This window comes from Sminthopsis crassicaudata, chromosome 2 (assembly GCF_048593235.1).
Source record: "Sminthopsis crassicaudata isolate SCR6 chromosome 2, ASM4859323v1, whole genome shotgun sequence".
NCBI lineage: Eukaryota > Metazoa > Chordata > Mammalia > Dasyuromorphia > Dasyuridae > Sminthopsis > Sminthopsis crassicaudata.
The window spans coordinates 463,327,520-463,345,028 of NC_133618.1; the positions used below are offsets into that span (position 1 = coordinate 463,327,520).

The 17,509-nt window shown below is 40.7% G+C and overlaps 1 protein-coding gene across 6 annotated transcripts in view; it reads left to right on the forward strand.

Moving 5' to 3' along the window:
• The window catches only part of DAB2IP (DAB2 interacting protein), a 307,237-nt gene that overhangs the window by 94,953 nt on the left and 194,775 nt on the right, over nt 1–17,509 (forward strand). The window contains exon 1 of one of the 6 annotated variants that reach the window (XM_074292968.1): nt 4,937–5,291. The exons of the other annotated variants lie outside the window; for them this stretch is intronic. The gene's annotated coding sequence lies outside the window, so the exon portion shown is untranslated. Of the gene's footprint in view, nt 1–4,936; nt 5,292–17,509 lie in introns of those variants that run through there. 6 annotated transcript variants of the gene reach the window in all.

Genomic DNA, 17,509 nt, shown 5'->3' on the forward strand with positions numbered 1-17,509 from the left:
TGGTCATATAGCAAATTAGCAACTCCATTGGGAGTTGAATTCAGTCTTCCTGACTCCAAGGTCATCATTTTTAACTCTCTATGATCAGTGATACTGAGAAGTTATGTGGATTTCCAAAGGCACAAGAAAAGTCAATGGTTCAGCCCTGCTCTCCTCTCTGTTCCTCCTATTCCTGATGATCAGGTGGGTGGTAATCAGCTGAACATTATCAACATTTTTCACCCCCTGGACACCTTAGGTTCCAGCCTCTGTCTTATATTGTCCATGTTTTCCTCTCCTGCAATAACACCCTAAAGGTCGACTTCTTCTTGGGGGACGAGAAGGGCAGCCCTTTCCACTGTTCTCAAACCCTCAGCTGTGGGCAGTGCCCATAAACTGAAATGTGTTGTGTGGACTAGAATTACAGGATGTTCATGAGGCCTCCAGGTTGCTATAGCAACTAGTAACAGTCATTCTTCATGATTAGGGGGTATCCATGGCAACGGAACTAGCAGCATTTACATGAAACTGAGTTTATTTTATTTTATTTATTTATTTTTGTTAGGACTGTCTCTGGGCAGATGAAGGTTGAAATGTATTTCTTCTTTATTTTAACTTCAAGTTAGTTCTGCCAATAATTGGTTAAATAACATTGAATAAGTCATTTCTCTTTGGGCCTCAGTTTTCTTTATCTATAAAATGAAAGGGTTAGACTGGATGACCTCTAAGCTTCATCTTGGCTTTCTATGAATCAGAGAAGAATTATTTATTAAATTATATAGATATGCTAGAAATTCTATGAGAGAAGGGAGACAAAAGAAGATGTGCTGGTGTGCTCAGAGAAGACTGTTTATCCCCATGTGCCACACATGCCTATATTTCTATTTTGTTATGGCCAATATTTCCCAATAGGCCCATGTTCAGCATTAGCCAGATGTGCTGGCTAAAGTTCAGCATAATCCCAAACAGCAGAGAGTCCTTTGGCAAAGAGGTTAATGTCCCAGGTCATTTGATGAAGACACAGTCCAAAATGCAAATCAGCCTCAAGCAGGTGCTGCTGGCATTTGACTTTACATGGAACATTAGCTAGTCTCTTGGGCTCATGTTGGACCCTGGCCCATCAGTGACCATCAGCTGCAATATGTTGTAAGATAAACCCAAGGCAGATGCATATGGCTGTGCACTGCTTCATTTTTCTCATCTTTCAAATGAAGTTAACAATCCTTACCCTGTCTCTCAAGGGTCTGAATGATGAACTCATTCATTTGTTCTTTTACTTCAACAAGAATGAAGGGACTGCTATGCAATGGTTTCTAACTCTGTCCCTGCCACAACCTAGGTAAGAAACGGAGATACTGATTCTAATCCTCTTGGGCTTCAATTTGTCCAATGGTCAAATGAAGGTCCTCCTTGCTCCATTCTCTTTGGACAGGACATCTCCCCCTTTAGGCCTCAGTTTATCTTTAAAATGAGGTTATATTATATTATTGGGTCTGAGACCCTCAATTTCAACCCCAAATCCTATAATATTATGAAAGGAAAGATATCTGTGCTCAGCCAGAGAGAGGTAGGTGGGGGGAGAGGGAAGGAAGCGAGTGCCACATGATGGGAAAGAATGGCTCCCCAACGGACATATTGGAAAGTGTGCATATGGCTAAAGAATGTAGAAGCACTGTATATGGATGAAATAATACTGAGAATAGGCCCCAAGAATAAAAGTAATGAGTAAACAGAGGTGGAATTTAAACCCAGATACTTTGGGAGTATTATGAGTATTCCAAATCTCTTATTCCTTCCACTATACTACATGCCCCTTTTACTGGTTCCTTGAGTAAGGCACTCCTTGCCTCAGTTTACTTATTTGTAAAATGAGTAGTTTGGGCAAAATCATTTCTAATATCCTTTCTGGCTCTAAAATTTTATAATTTTAGGATCCTGAGATTCTTTGATTTTGTAAGTAGTACCCAGTGGGCTAGAAGAGATCCAGCATCAGGAATTCTGCTAGAAACTGGGGTAGATAGAGAAAGGTTTCCTGTTATGTGGACATTGCAGTCTAGGAGAGAGAGAGAGGAGGCGCTTTAATACATAAAAAGCATAAATTAGATTAGGAAAAATGCATGAGGTAGAGAAAAAGCTTTGAGATTAGATGAAAGAATGGGCATTTTCATCTGAAGCAGGATCAGAAGGTCTTTTTAGAGAAGGGAGTTTGAAAGGATCAGAAAGAGACTAGAGAGAGATGGCAATTGATAGTGGTGGTGGTAGTGGTCCTTCATTTTCAAAAAGGACCAGTGATATCATGAGTGATACCTTGACTTGCTTATGAATTAGATTTAAGTGAGGCAGAACCATGAAGAATCTTCAGCCCTGCTCTCTCCTCTAGAGTCCAGTGGCAAGACAAAAGTCAAGAGGACTGATGACCTTGGCCTTTCTAAATTAAAGTCTTAACCAGACCTCAGTTTGTCTTTGGCAAGAGCCATTCAATAACTTAGAGTTGGTAAGAAATGAGACACAAGATGGTCCAATTTATTATCACAAAAATATCATTCTCAAAGGAAAGACCTTTACAGTTTCTAGCCAAAACAGAAAAACAATAACTATTTACACTTATTTTAATCCATGACCATTGTGGGGATAGATAGGAGGAAGAGAGGCATTCCAAATATAGGGACACTGGGAAGACCTGATCATAGCAACATACAATTCAGAACTTGAAAGTATTCTGGAGGTCATCCCATTCAGTCTTTTGATCTGATAGGTGAGAAAGCCAAATGTCTAGATACATTAAAGGACTTGCCCGAGTCAGCATTTGGACTCAAGTCTTTTGGTTCCAAACCTATGCTATTTCCACTTCATCAGTTTTCCTTGACAGATGGAGTAATAGAGGTGAGAATTCAAAACTATAAATGACTGGTGATATTATTTTGTTGATGTTGATGTTCAGTCACTTTTTCAGTCTTGAATCTTCATGATCCCATTTGGGGTTTTCATGGCAAAGATACTGGATTATTTGCCTTTTCCTTCTCCAGCTCATTTTACATGAAGAAATTGAGGCAAACAGGGTTAAGTGACTTATCTAGAGTCACACTGAGGTCAGATTTGAACTCAGGAAGATGAGTCTTTCTAACTCTAGACCTGGAACTCTTATCTATCCATTGCACTAACCCTCCTAACAATTGCATTATTATCTTCCAGCAAAGTTATTCTTCTATTATCATATGGCATCTTGGAAATTACTCTTTGAAGGCTATACTACTGAAGTGTGAGTCCTGATTGGAGCTATCATGCTTTGGTGCCTTGAGGCCAACCTGGGTCAGGAAGGGCCATGTGTATCTTTTGCAATAAAATCACAAAGGTTTTGAAATATTTTTATTAAATGGCATCACCTGAGTTCCTAGAATAAATGAGCTTTGCTGCTTTGTAAACACTGGCCAGGAATCAGCTGATTCCTGTTCAAGTGTGCTTATGTCTTTAAAAAGTTTCTAAAACCTTGTGTCCCTCATTAAGCTCTGAATCAGAGCAGTGGATCTATCCTACGTAATGGTTATAAACCAAGCTTTTTGGCAAAGATCATCCAGCTTTCTTTTCATGAAGGAATGCAACATGTGTTTCAATGAAATTTCCTAAACAAGAGCTGAACTTCTCCCAAATTAAGGCAGGCTACTGTGCTTGCCAGTCATTTGTTCATTCACAAATGAATATTGAATTATTTTTGTATGCAGAGACTTGTGCCGAATGCTGGAGAAAGAGTCAAGATTTAGGGATGACACATTCTCTGCCTTTGAGAAGGTCACAGATTATTAGGGGAATTAGACACAAACACAGATAAACATAATACATGATATTATATTCTAAGTCCCTTGTGCCTTAGAAAGGTGGAAAAATAAAGTTCTGTGTGCCCAGAGTCACTCCTATAAATTGTGGACTGGGACAGGATGAGGTAGCATGTCAACTGTGTAGAGATATGGATGGGAAAGTGTGCTGGTTTTGGCATCTGCAGACCTGGATTAGAATTCCAGCTCTGCCACTTAATACTCATGTGATCTTGGTTTCCGTTTCCTCTTCTGTAAAAAAGAGGAGACTGGACTAAATCACCTCCAAGGCTCTTTCCAGATTCAAATTTATGACTTTATGAAGCAAATGTGTGTATACACACAGCCATGAAGGATTCCTTTCACCATCCTCTCAGTGGCCTAGAGCATTTATAAAATGCCCCATTAAGGGAAGAGTTGGTGAAAGCAGCTTCTTCTCAGGCTGTCTTTGGGATTTCTCTATCCTACTCAAGTTCTTGCCCCTAAGTGAAAACGTGAGAGATACTTTGTTGCCTCAACAAAGACAATGTTGTTGTACCAGTTATTTATCCAGGAGTGAGATTGGGCCCATTAATCATGCACAGTGCCCTAAGCAGTCCAAATGAGATGACTAGCTAAATAATACAGACTACTTTTTGCTAGGTAACAGAATTTTCTTCTGTTTGAAGGTTACTGAACCAAACGATAATTAAGCTTAGAATTCTGGCTTCCTCAGTTTGTTAATGCTGGAAAGACTAAAATGATAATTCTGAGATGACATCTATTCTAATACCTTCAATTTACAGATGAGAAAACTGGAGCCCAGAGAGGGAAAATGTTTTTTCTCAAGGTCACATTGCTAGTTATTAGCTAAGCCATATTTTTATATCCATGTTTCCTAATCCTTAATTTAGTGGTTTTACCACTTTTCATTGACATTGCGTATCTTTGGGTTGAACGTTGTCATTTCCTTAGTTTTGCCTCAGCCACAGGGGACCGTGTGACATTGAATACCTTATTTTACCCTTTATGAACCACAAAGGGAAGCCGCTATTTCATTTACAGAATTTGTCAGTTTCTTGTCTCCCTAATAGGAAGACTCTAGACCCTCAGAGGAAAGAGGACAGAAAACTGGAGAGGGGACAGGACAGGGAGAAGTGTAAAGGGCTAGAACTGAGCAATGCACTTGGATGGTGAAGCACGTGAGACTAATTGCCAATTGGACGGTTCCCTATTAACTTGTTTAAGGTTGACCCTCCCCAGCTGTTCTGTGCTGACTTGATTGGTGGGACAAAGAGGGGGAAGTGACGTGTGTGGGAGGAGCAAGAGAAACTTGGGTGGTGGAACTCACGCTCACTTGCACTCGTGACCGGGCGTTGGAGGCGAAGGTAAAGATCTAGAATAAAGACGTTTAGTGATCCTGACTCTTGCTGATTTCTGGAAAGATAGAGTTCCAGCATTTGGCGTCCAACGTGTGGCTGGCACCCTACTTCCACCGAAGTCCTCCTGTGACCAGGAGATTAGGTGAGTATTCTAATAGAAATAAGGAACTTACCTTGTTAAGGACTAAATCAGCAATCTCTAGTAACTGAGATGGGGCAGATGTTAGGTAAATCCTGGGCCTCAGCTGACCCTGCTCCAACCCCAGCCCCTGCCTCATCTAGCAATGCTATAGAGGATATAATTAAGATAATTGATGAGAAAAGTTTACTTGTTCCCATCCCACAAATGAATAATCTCATACACTCATTGATTCGCACGTCCCCTTGGTTCTTAAATGAAGAAAAACTACGTATAGATAAATGGAAGCTAGTGGGACTTGAAATGAAAGAATTTTACTCAAAAAATGGGAATTGTCAAATTTTCCCAGAGGTATTTTACCTATACAACTTGATTCTATTAGACTTAAGCTATCAAGAAGAGTTTAGAAGAAGGAAGAGTTCTAAAAAGGCTCAGAGAAGGAAGCGTGAGGAACAAAAGATAGAAGATAGGCAAACTCAGGACATTGCCAGAGGGCAAGGGGATTTGAATGAGGAATCTGAGGGTGTAGACTCTGATTGTCCTGAAGAAATTTCAACCCCACCTAGAGAGCAGATTATTGATCAACCCACATCCACTCCACCTTCAGGGACGGAGGGAGGAGGAGTAGTAGGAGGGGCGGTGACCTCATCAGCGCCCCCCCCTCCTCCCACACAGAGCCCCCCCTCCCAACAACTGCCCACTCCTGTAACTAGATTAGAAAGAGGGCTTATTGAAGCAATTGAAAATGGAAAAGAAGTAGATAATGATTTCAAACTTCAAATTTTTCCCGTGATTCAACAGCGTAATTCTGCAGGTCAAGAGAGTAGAAGATATGCTCCTTTTAATATGGATGTCCTTAAAAACCTGAAAAAATCTTGCACTGTCTTTGGGGCTACATCAGATTATGTTAAAATGTTAATACACAATTTGGCTTATGAAACCTTAACACCTAGTGACTGGAAAGTCATTGCAAAAGTGTGCTTAGAACCTGGACAAAGTTTGTTGTGGCTTTCTGAATTTACTGAGCTCTGTAGAATTCAAGCCCAACAAAATAGTCAAAATGCAGCTAATACTTCCATCACCTATGACCTACTAATGGGTATAGGTTCTTATGCAGACGCTTTGGTACAGATTAATTACTCCATAACAGCATTTGAGCAAATTGCTGCTGCTGCTATCAAAGCATGGGCTTCTCTCCCCAGTAAAAACTACAAGGGTGAGACCTACACAAAAATTGTACAGGGACCAAATGAACCTTTTGCTGATTTTGTGGCACGTTTGCAGACAGCTGTCATACAGGCAAATGGTGAAAATGAAGTAACAGACACTTTGGTGAGGCAACTTGCTAGAGACAATGCCAATGAGGTTTGTAGAAGGATTATACTAGGACTACGTAAGGATGCTCCTTTAGAGGAGATCATAAGACGCTGTGCCGCAATGGGCACAAATACCTTTTATAGCCAGGCTATGGTGCAGACTTCCCAAGATCCCAACATGGGGAGACAGGATCCCTTTTGGCAAGGGGTTTCCCGAGAGACTCGTCAATGCTTTCAATGCGGTAAAGTAGGCCATTTGAAAGCTCAATGTTGGCACAGAGACAGAGTGAGAAGACAGGCTTGGAGAACAAGACCCAAAACCCCATGTCCAAAATGCAACAGAGGACTCCATTGGGCCTCAGAGTGTAGACTGATTCAGGGAAACGGGATGAGGGGCCCAGCTCCAGGGCCCCAAGCAAAAAACACTTGGGGCATGATGGCAGCCGATGCCACACCCAGAGAGTGCCTCCAAGTCCAATACCCAGACATGACCAATCAGCAAGGAAGCCATCTGAGGGGAGAAAGGGATTACACAATCAGTCAGCCAGGAAGCAACATGATGGGAGAAAGGGACTACAATTAGGGAGGATAGAGTTGTATGCAGCTGGGACAATTGAGATACCCCCTGGAGAGGTGAAATCTGTTCCTCTCCAACCTATGGATCCCTTGCCTCCAGGCACAGTAGGCTTGACCATTTCACCTCCTGAGAGTACTTACAAGACAGTGTTCATTCATACACTGATGTGGGAAACTGGGGAATGTGTAGATAATATCCCAGTCACTAACACAGGGAGACAATGTGTGACTTATCAACCAGGGGAAGTAGTAGCATCGGGTTTATTGATACAGACTCCTAATAAGCAACCTGGTGACAGTCACCCATGTTCGGACTCCAAGCAGAAAAACCCAGGAATATACTGGACAGCAGCTGTGACAGCTGACCGACCTATGCTCACCATCTATATAAATGGCATAGCATTAGAAGGACTGGTGGACACAGGTGCAGATCGCACAGTCATTAGAGGTGCCAACTGGCCCAGTCACTGGCCAAAGACTAAGGCAGACACCTACATGTCTGGGGTAGGAGGATCAATAGCAGCTGAAGTTAGTGCTACCCCTTTAAGATGGGTATTTGAAGGTGAAACAGGAATTTTTACTCCTTTTATAGTTGAAAAAATCCCCATCAATCTGTGGGGAAGAGACATTTTACAACAATTAGGGTTAAAAATGAGTACTTCGGTTTTTTAGGCAGGGCTGCTGTTGAAGGCCTGCCAACACTTTCACCTGTTCCTATCCAGTGGAAAACTGATACACCAGTGTGGATAGAACAGTGGCCCTTAGATAACAATAAAATTCAGGCCTTACTAGATATAGTACAGGAACAACTTGATCAAGGACACTTACAACCTTCTCTAAGTCCTTGGAATTCCCCAGTATTTGTTGTAAAAAAGAAATCTGGAAAATGGAGGATGTTGACTGATTTAAGAAAGGTAAATGAACAGATGGAAACTATGGGAACTCTTCAACCTGGACTTCCATCTCCTACTCAGTTGCCTAGAGAATGGCCTCTGTGGGTTATAGACATTAAGGATTGTTTCTATTCTATCCCTCTAGATAAGGAGGATATGAAAAGATTTGCCTTTTCAGTGCCCAGCGTTAACTTAGCTGAGCCTTATAAAAGATATGAATGGACAGTTTTGCCACAGGGAATGAAAAACAGCCCTACTATGTGTCAAATGTATGTTGCTGCTGCTCTTACTCCAGTAAGAAAAGCATTTCCAAAAGTAATGTTATTACATTACATGGATGATATATTGGGATGTGCACCTGAGGAACAAATGTTAGAAGCATGTCTACAAAAAACCATAGAAACACTAAGGAATTATAAATTGCACATAGCTCCAGAAAAGATTCAAAGACATGCTCCTTTTCAATATTTAGGATATGAAGTATATCCTAAGGTGCTTACAGTACAAAAACTCTCCTTAAGAACAGAGAAGCTAAACACCTTAAATGACTTCCAGAAATTGATAGGAGATATCCAATGGATGCGTCCCGTGCTAGGTTTGACTACCTGTCAATTGCAACCATTATATGACATTTTAAGGGGAGACAGTGCTTTAAATTCACCACGCCAGCTTACAAAAGAAGCTCAAGAGGCTTTGAGACAAGTTGAACTGGCTTTATCCAATGTGGTTGAAAGAGTCACTCAAAAACCCTTGGAAATATCAGTTTTTGCTACACAAGAGGCCCCCACAGCAGTCCTTCATCAAGGAGACAGTGTGATAGAGTGGGTGAACCTCCCAGCACAACCAGAACAAAGCCTTATTCCTTACCCAGTGCTTGTGGCTAGAATTTTATTAAAGGCCATTAAACGAGCAGTACAATTATCTGGGACAAGACCTGACAAGATATATACCTTTTATACTAATGCACAAGTTAATGTGTGCTGCGAAACCATCCCAGAGTGGCAAATTTTATTAACCATGGCTCCAAATTTTGCACACGGGTCTCCATTAAAGATAACCAGACTGCTACATAATTGGCAATGGATTCTTGAAGAAAAGGTTTCTAAAGTTCCTCTTAAAGGACCAACTATCTTTACAGATGCATCCAAACATAATATTTGTGCTGTGTATTCTTGTGACTTAACCATAAAGAGAGTTATCAGAACTCCTTTTCAGTCCACTCAGCAGAATGAATTGTATGCAATCATTCTAGCTCTTGCTTATTATCCGGGAGACATAAATATAATATCTGATTCAGCCTATTCAGTAGGTGTGGTACAAAGAATTGCCACAGCCCAAATAAAATTTGTAGCCTCCAATATATATCAGCTCTTTAAAGAGCTTCAAGAGCAAGTGAGAAAGCATCCGGGTAAGATTTATATTTTGCATGTCCACTCCCATAGTGGACTTCCAGGTCCTATTTTTGATGGTAATTCAAAGGCAGATAGCCTTCTAACCATGCTGGCCAGTACTCCTTTATTTCAAGAAGCACAAGAGTCTCATTCTAAATATCATCAGGCTGCCCGAGCTTTACGTTTGCAGTTTGGAATAACAAGAGAAGAAGCTAGGAGCATAGTAAAAGCCTGTACAGCTTGCCTTCCTTTCCATGCTCCTACACTCCCTCCAGGGAAGAACCCTCGTGGTTTGAGACCTAATGAAATTTGGCAAATGGATGTGACCCATTATAAATCTTTTGGTCGTCTATCTTTTATCCATGTCGTGGTAGACACCTTTTCAGGATTCACATTTGCAATACCAGCAGCAAAAGAGACAGCCCGAGTGGTCACTGAATTCCTTATACAAGCATTTGCAATTATGGGCGTGCCACAAGCAATAAAAACAGACAATGGACCTGCATATACATCTAAACATTTTACACACTTTTGTGCACAGTATAAGATTTTACACACCACGGGCATACCCTTTAATCCTCAAGGGCAGGCAATAGTAGAGAGAAGAAACAGAGATATTAAGACACTCCTCCAAAAACAAAAGAAAGGGGGAGCCACGGGTAACCCTAGAGAACTTCTAAATTTAGTTCTCTATACCATTAATTTTTTAATTTTTGACAAAGATGCACTGGCTCCAGCAGACAGGTTTTATAACCCACCGGAAGGGCAGTGTCCAGTGCGAGCAGCTCCATTGTCTTTAGATAATCGCCAAGTGATGTGGAGAGACCCAGAAAGTGGTGAATGGAAGGGACCAGATAGGTTAACTGCTTGGGGGAGAGGGTTTGCTTGTATCTCTACAGATGGAGAAGGAATCAGATGGGTGCCAACGAGCCGTATTCGCCTTGTCCATCGGAGAGAGACAGAGCAGACCCTTGAAACGAAGGAGAAGGCCCAAGAAACATCGGGTGGTTCCGTTGCTGACTGTGCCCACCACTGAAAGAACCTGGCAGTTATGGCGTTTGACCCATGGACATCAAAAACTGTTGGATTTGAAAATCCTCAGAAATCATTGGATTCTCTGAGACATCATAAGACTATTGTAGGACTTGAAAGTCTCAGGAATGATTGGATTCTCTGAGACATCATAAGACTATTGTAGGACTTGAAAGTCTCAGGAATCATTGGATTCTCTGAGACATCATAAGACTATTGTAGGACTGAAATCCTCAGGAATCATTGGATTCTCTGAGACATCATAAGACTATTGTAGGACTGAAATCCTCAGGAATCATTGGATTCTCTGAGACATCATAAGACTATTGTAGGACTGAAAGTCCTCAGGAATCATTGGATTCTCTGAGGCATCATAAGACTATTGTAGGACTGAAAAGTCCTCAGGAATCATTGGATTCTCTGAGGCATCATAAGACTGTTGCTGGACTTCAAAAACTTGTGGGGATCATTGGATTCCCTAACATATAAAAAGACTGATGTGGGATTTCAAAAACTTGTGGGGATCATTGGATTCCCTAACAGTGAAGCAATGGACAATAGATTGGTTTTGGACTATTTCTTGGTTGCTGAAGAAGGGGTATGTGTGTCTGGTGTCTACATACCCTCCTTCTAGGACTTCTGGAAATCTCTTACAATACCATGTTGATTTATATTGTTTGTTATGTCACTATTTGCATGTACAATTCCTGTTTGTTACACCACATCGAGTCTGCACTGACTGTGGGGAGAGTCACCACTAATAGCCTCTGCGTTATTGCTATGTGCTTGTGTAATAACTCCCATGCTGATGGGTTTGTGCATACTTGTCTCTAATAAGGCCCTTCAATCCAGAAACCCGCTAGCAAATCCCCACTTCTCTTTGGTGCTTCTCATCTCCCTTCCTGAGATGTCAGGGAGGGTGTGATTATCTCCTTTTTAGTGCTTTCATCTCCCCTCCTGAGAAGTCAGGGGGGGCGTGATCACGTCCTTTTTGGGGTTCTCATCTCCCTGAAAGGTCAGGGATGGCGCGACCTCCTGTGGTCTAAAACAAAAGAAAGCGGGAGATGTAAAGGGCTAGAACTGAGCAATGCACTTGGATGGTGAAGCACGTGAGACTAATTGCCAATTGGACGGTTCCCTATTAACTTGTTTAAGGTTGACCCTCCCCAGCTGTTCTGTGCTGACTTGATTGGTGGGACAAAGAGGGGGAAGTGACGTGTGTGGGAGGAGCAAGAGAAACTTGGGTGGTGGAACTCACGCTCACTTGCACTCGTGACCGGGCGTTGGAGGCGAAGGTAAAGATCTAGAATAAAGACGTTTAGTGATCCTGACTCTTGCTGATTTCTGGAAAGATAGAGTTCCAGCAGAGAAGCTTTGAAAAAAAGCCTTGAATTGTCTATTCAGTTCAGAGGTTTGTTTTACATCTGCTGTATATGAAAGCTTGCGCTAAACTTGGGATATGAAAAGATAAATAATCATATAGTTTTTGTCTTTAAAGTGCTTACTATGATAACTTGTTTAAGATGAGCTTTTACAATGTTTCCAATCATGGAAAGGTTATCTATCTATCTATCTACCAATTTATCTCTACTTGTGTGTATACACATACATGCAACCACACATGTATACATTTGCATATTTATAGTACTCACACACTGTACACATAGATATATACATGTGTGTACACAATGATGACATACATGAAAACAGCCTAAAAAGTATTATTTAGAGACATGTATGATTACAAAAGGACATCATCAGTCACAGGTACACTGGTAAACTTGAGATAGTAAACAATTCAGAGAAAGATTTCCAACTTGTCAGGTATATATATATATATATATATATATATATATATATATATATATATATATATATATATTTCCCCTCCCCCCCCAGGCTGGAGTTAAGTGATTTGCCCAGGGTCACACAGCTAGGAAGTGTTAAGTGTCTGAGATCAGATTTGAACTCGGGTCCTCCTGAATTCAAGGCTGGTGCTCTATCCACTGCGCCACCTAGCTGCCCCCATCAGGTATATATTTAAGGTATAAAGGGGAATTAGGATGAGATTTGGAAGGATTCAAGTATTTGAATGACTGTTATGGAAGAAGGATTAAGTCTGTTTTATTTGGTCCCAAAGAAAGGAAGTTGGATTAGGGGCTGGAAGCTTTTTACTGTAGGGAGACAGGTCCTTCATTAATGCTTGTTGATTGACTTATTAATTATAAGAAATGACTTTCTAATGAACAAAACTATTCAAAAGCAGACAGGGCTGTTTTGGGAAGTAATGGGCTTCCCCTTACTACGTAGGTCTTCAAATAGAGGCTGGATGACCACCATTAGTTATGGTGCATACCCAATGGTCCCTTAATTGGATCTTCATCTTTGATACTCCTTCTTCTGAACTTTTCTTATACTGTTGTTCTAGTCTATCAGGCTTGCAACCTTGGTGCCATTTTCAAAACAACTCACACATGTATAAGCTCTATCTCTTTGTCTCAGTATCTCTTCTCTGTGTGTCTTTCTGTCTCTTTTCTCTTTATAGACTAAAATAAGATAACCTATATAAAGTTATTTGTGTGACCTTGGACAAGGAATTTTATTTCTCTCTATCTCAGTCTCCTCATCTGTGTAACTGAGGGAGGAAAAGAGTTGGGCTAGATAATCTCTGAGATCTTACTCAGCTCTAAAGACAAAATACGATAAGTATCTAACCTGTCTCAGTGTGAGGTTGTTGGGTGGCATGAGAGAGTTAGAGTTAGAATTTCCATGTAGTCCCCTTCTCCTCAGTCTGTACAAAAATGACCCTCCCACTCCAACCAGCCCTCAATTGCAACTATTGAAATAATTTTCTCATTGCCTTACATCTTTTCCCATTCCAACTCTATACAGGTGCCACAGTGAGTTTCCAAATGTGCTGACCATATCTTTACCCTCTGTCCTCAACTCCATAAATTCCTATAGCACTTGATGGGTTACTTCTAGTATCACATATAAAATCCCTTTTTTGGGGGGTGTTTAAAGCTCTTAACAATGTGGAGCCTTTCTACATTTCTGATCTTCTTAGCCAAAAAACCTGAACACACACCATGATCCAGCTGCAGTGGCCTTTCTGCTTGTTCCTCACACATGACATTCCTGTCCCAGTTCCTTGTCTTGGCACAAGTGGTCTGAGTGATCCATTGTGCCTGGAAGGCACTGCCTCCTCACCTCTACCTCTTGATATCAAGTCTTAACTCAAGCATCCTCTGCAGATCTTTGGCATCTCCCCAGTCACTTGAGCTTCCTCTCTTTCCTTCTACTTAGCATAAGTAGTCACTTTCCTTCTACTTAGCATATATCTTGTATGTATTTTTGAATTTATATTATTTCTCTCCCTTTAGTGTGTAAGCTTCTTGGAGGCAGGAATTATTATTGTAATTTTGCCTTTCTTTGTATCTCCTATCCTTGTCATAGTGCCTGCCACAAAATAATTGTTTATTCTGCTTGATTGATTGACGTGTAATTACATTCTGTAATTTTAGTGGACATTTTTAAAAGGAGGACAGACACTACTATAGATCTGGATCCTGGAAGAATTCAAGTTTTCCAGCTTATAGGGTGACAGTTGACATTTTGCCAAGGGAGAGCCAGTAGATATTGATTTGAAACTGTTGTTCCTCTGCTCTATCTGGGCTAATCTGGACATATTGGATCATAGGGATGATGTGACTGCCACAAATCAGTTCCATCTGGGAAGATGCTGTTAATCCTCTTGTCAAGAAAGGGGTTTCACTTGTTTCTAGGTCATCCATGTCATCATTCAGAGATCTGGAAGGTTTGTGGCTCTTCTAAGTGATTAATCATGGTCTAGGGATTTTTTACTAAGCCGAGGCTGCCTGGGAGGGAGGATCAAATAGAAATTCCCCTGTTTGGCATTTAAACTTTTTTATCACCTGACCCCTTCTTGCCTTTCTAGTAGTATTCCTGTCTTTTATTCCCCACACATACACAATGATCTAGCTACACTGCCCCACTTGATGTTCGTCAAGCACAATATTCCCATCTTTCATTTCTATGCCTTTGCAACTGTTCCCCATGTCTGAAATATTGTCCTTTCTTATCTTCACCTCAGATTCTCTGGCTTCTTTCAAGTTTCAGCTCCAGTTCTACTTTGGGTAGGAAGCCTGTTCCATTTCCTCTGCAGCTAGCCAATATTTTCCTCTCTCATATAACCTTCCATCTACTCTGTATACATCTTGTGTGTACGTGTTCTCGTGTTGTTTCCTCTATTAAAATGTGTGCTGCTTGAGGCAGAGACTATGTTTTATCCGGAGTGCTTGGCCTATAGTAAACACTGAATAAATGCTTGTTGACTGGCTGACTGATCAGCTGAATTTCACTGCTTTGTGAAAGCAGCTAGCTTTAGCTAGGAACTTGTAATAAGCCTGCAAAGGAATGTTGGAGATTGTGAAGTCCTTTTTTTTTTTTTTTTTTTTTTTTTTTTTTTTTTTTTGGTGAAGTCCTTTAAATGCTAATGGAAGAATTTATATTTCATTTTCTGGAATAGGGAGTCACTTGAGTTTTTTGAGATAGAAGTGTAGTTTGGAGGGGGAGGAGGTGACATGATCAGATCTGTACATCAGTATTATTCTTTTAGTAGTCATGTAAAAGGGACTGATTTGAGGAAGGAAGATCAAGTAGGAGACTTTTACAAGGTAAGATAAGGACTTGTGGCTTTTTTCTGGGTTTTCCCTTCCCAGTGCAGCTTACAATCATTTTATGCCTTTGTAGATTATCTTCATGATTACTATGACTTCAGCTCTGTGGAGATAGACTTAAGATCACTTAGGCTGGTCCTCCTTTGACAAGTATACTGTGTCTATTGCTAGGACTGGATCTGCTTGCAGGCTGTTATTAGGCTGACATAGTCTTATAGAATGCAGAGTTACCTTCAAGTCATACTGACAGACCAAAGGAATATAACAGAGGAAGCATATTTAATAAATGTTTTATTACATTGATTTGACTTGAATGCTAAGGGAGAAAGATGGATGATGAACAACAGACAGATTGATGTCCTTGTCTGATTATGCATTACAAGTGGCACCAAAGGGCTAAGAGGTAAGGTCTTAGGGTTTGTCATGTAGGAAAACACATACTTCATATCTGAAATAATGGGTCTACCCTCTAAACCATACCCTAAGAGATATCATTGTGGCTTCAACTAGGGGATAGTTAGGGTGCAAGGGTCATTTTGTACAGACTGAGGAGAGCGTTATAGAATAGGAGAAGGGCAATACATGGAAATCCTAACTCTGAATCTTATGCCACCCAAAAGCCTCGCACTGAGACAGGTTAAATATTATTGTTATAGTCTTTAGAGCTGAATAGGATCTCAGAGGTTGTCTACCCTAATTCTTCACCTTTAGTTATACAGATAAGGAGACTGACATATAGAAAAATAAAGTTACTTATCCAAGGTCACACAAAGCATTTTACATAGATTATCTTATTTTAGCCTCTGAAGTAGGTACAGAAGGTGTTGCCCCAATTTTTATAAATGAAAAAACAGACCTTTCAGGGTTGAATAACCTTATAGTCACACAGTTAATAAAAATTTGAGACAAAATTTGTACCTAGCTTCTCTGATTCCAGATCTAGAGCTTTAATTATTTGTGGCCTCCTGGTTCCCACTTGTGATTGACCTCAGGTTCAGGGTACACCAGAACTGTGGGTGAGTATCTTAGAGACCGAGGCATTTGGTGGTTTGACCACCCAGATGACCTGGGGCTTGTTAGCCTTGTCATGAAGTACCATCTGTTCCCCACAGTACACAGGGTTGGGCCTCAGGGAATTCCCTCCTGCCATAACTTGGTCCTTTCATTCATACTGTTTATCCTCTGAAAAGAAACCTTTCTGACAGTGGCTTTTACCTTCTTAAAACATCTGTTATAGTGGCTTTTACTTTCTTAGCCATAGACATCATGCTATGAATATTAGACTGGAAGTAGGAGAGCCCTGGGTTTGAATTGTGGCTCTGACACTTATTATTGATTTAGTGTGTGATACTGGGAATGCTATTTTGTGTCTTTGAACTTCAGTTTCCTTACCTGTAAAATGGAAGTAAAATTCTATCTACATCATAGGGTTGTTGCCTGGAGAGTGCTTCATAATCTTTAAAATGTTGTAGAAATGGAAGTTGATATAATTATTCATCTTTTCTGTTTTAAATTTTTAGGAATCATTGATAAAATCTGAAAAAGAATATGGAAAAGTGAGACAAATTCTGGTTTTAGAAGACCAGACTGAATCAGCCTGATTTAGTACATGTGCTTGGGAGAGTTGGGAATCACTCTGGAACTCAGTTTCCTTATCCATTACCATAAGTATAGTGATGCTTGTGCTTCCTATCTTTCACAGGATGGTTGAGAGGAAGGTGCCTTGTAAACTGCAAAGCAAGATAGAAATGTGGGTTACTGTTATGAACTGGAACCTTAGGCTCAGCTGTTTCTGCAGTCATTAGAGTCCCACATCAGGCAGGTTCCAGGAGATTAGCTCGAGAAGTGTGGAAAGCTCCCAAAATAAACCTGTCTCAGGCTCTTGAAAAAGCTTCTCTCAGAGCAGAGTAATGTGGTGATTGGATATAGTTATGTGTGTTTCTATGTGTTTCTGTCTGGGTAGGGGAAACAATTTCTTTTGTCTTTTTCTTCCAGTCAAGCTTAAAGTCTTTATTGCTATGAAGATTACTTATATTTTGATGGTGGGAGAGGCAGTGGGAAGAAGGTTTTGGTGGCTTTGGAGTCTAAGACTCCTAAGTTGGAACCCTTGCCTGTGTCACATTCTGGCTATGTCATCCAGTCATTTAGCCTCTCCTCCCAAGCCACTCTCTTCAGATTCTAAGTCTCAGAGAAGGGACTTCCTCATCTAGAGATCCTCATGATGGGGATGAAACTCATAGATTAAATATGAGAAAAAATTTAGATAGTACAAGTCAGAGGTATAGTAATGGTCTAGAGGAAGGGAATTCAGAT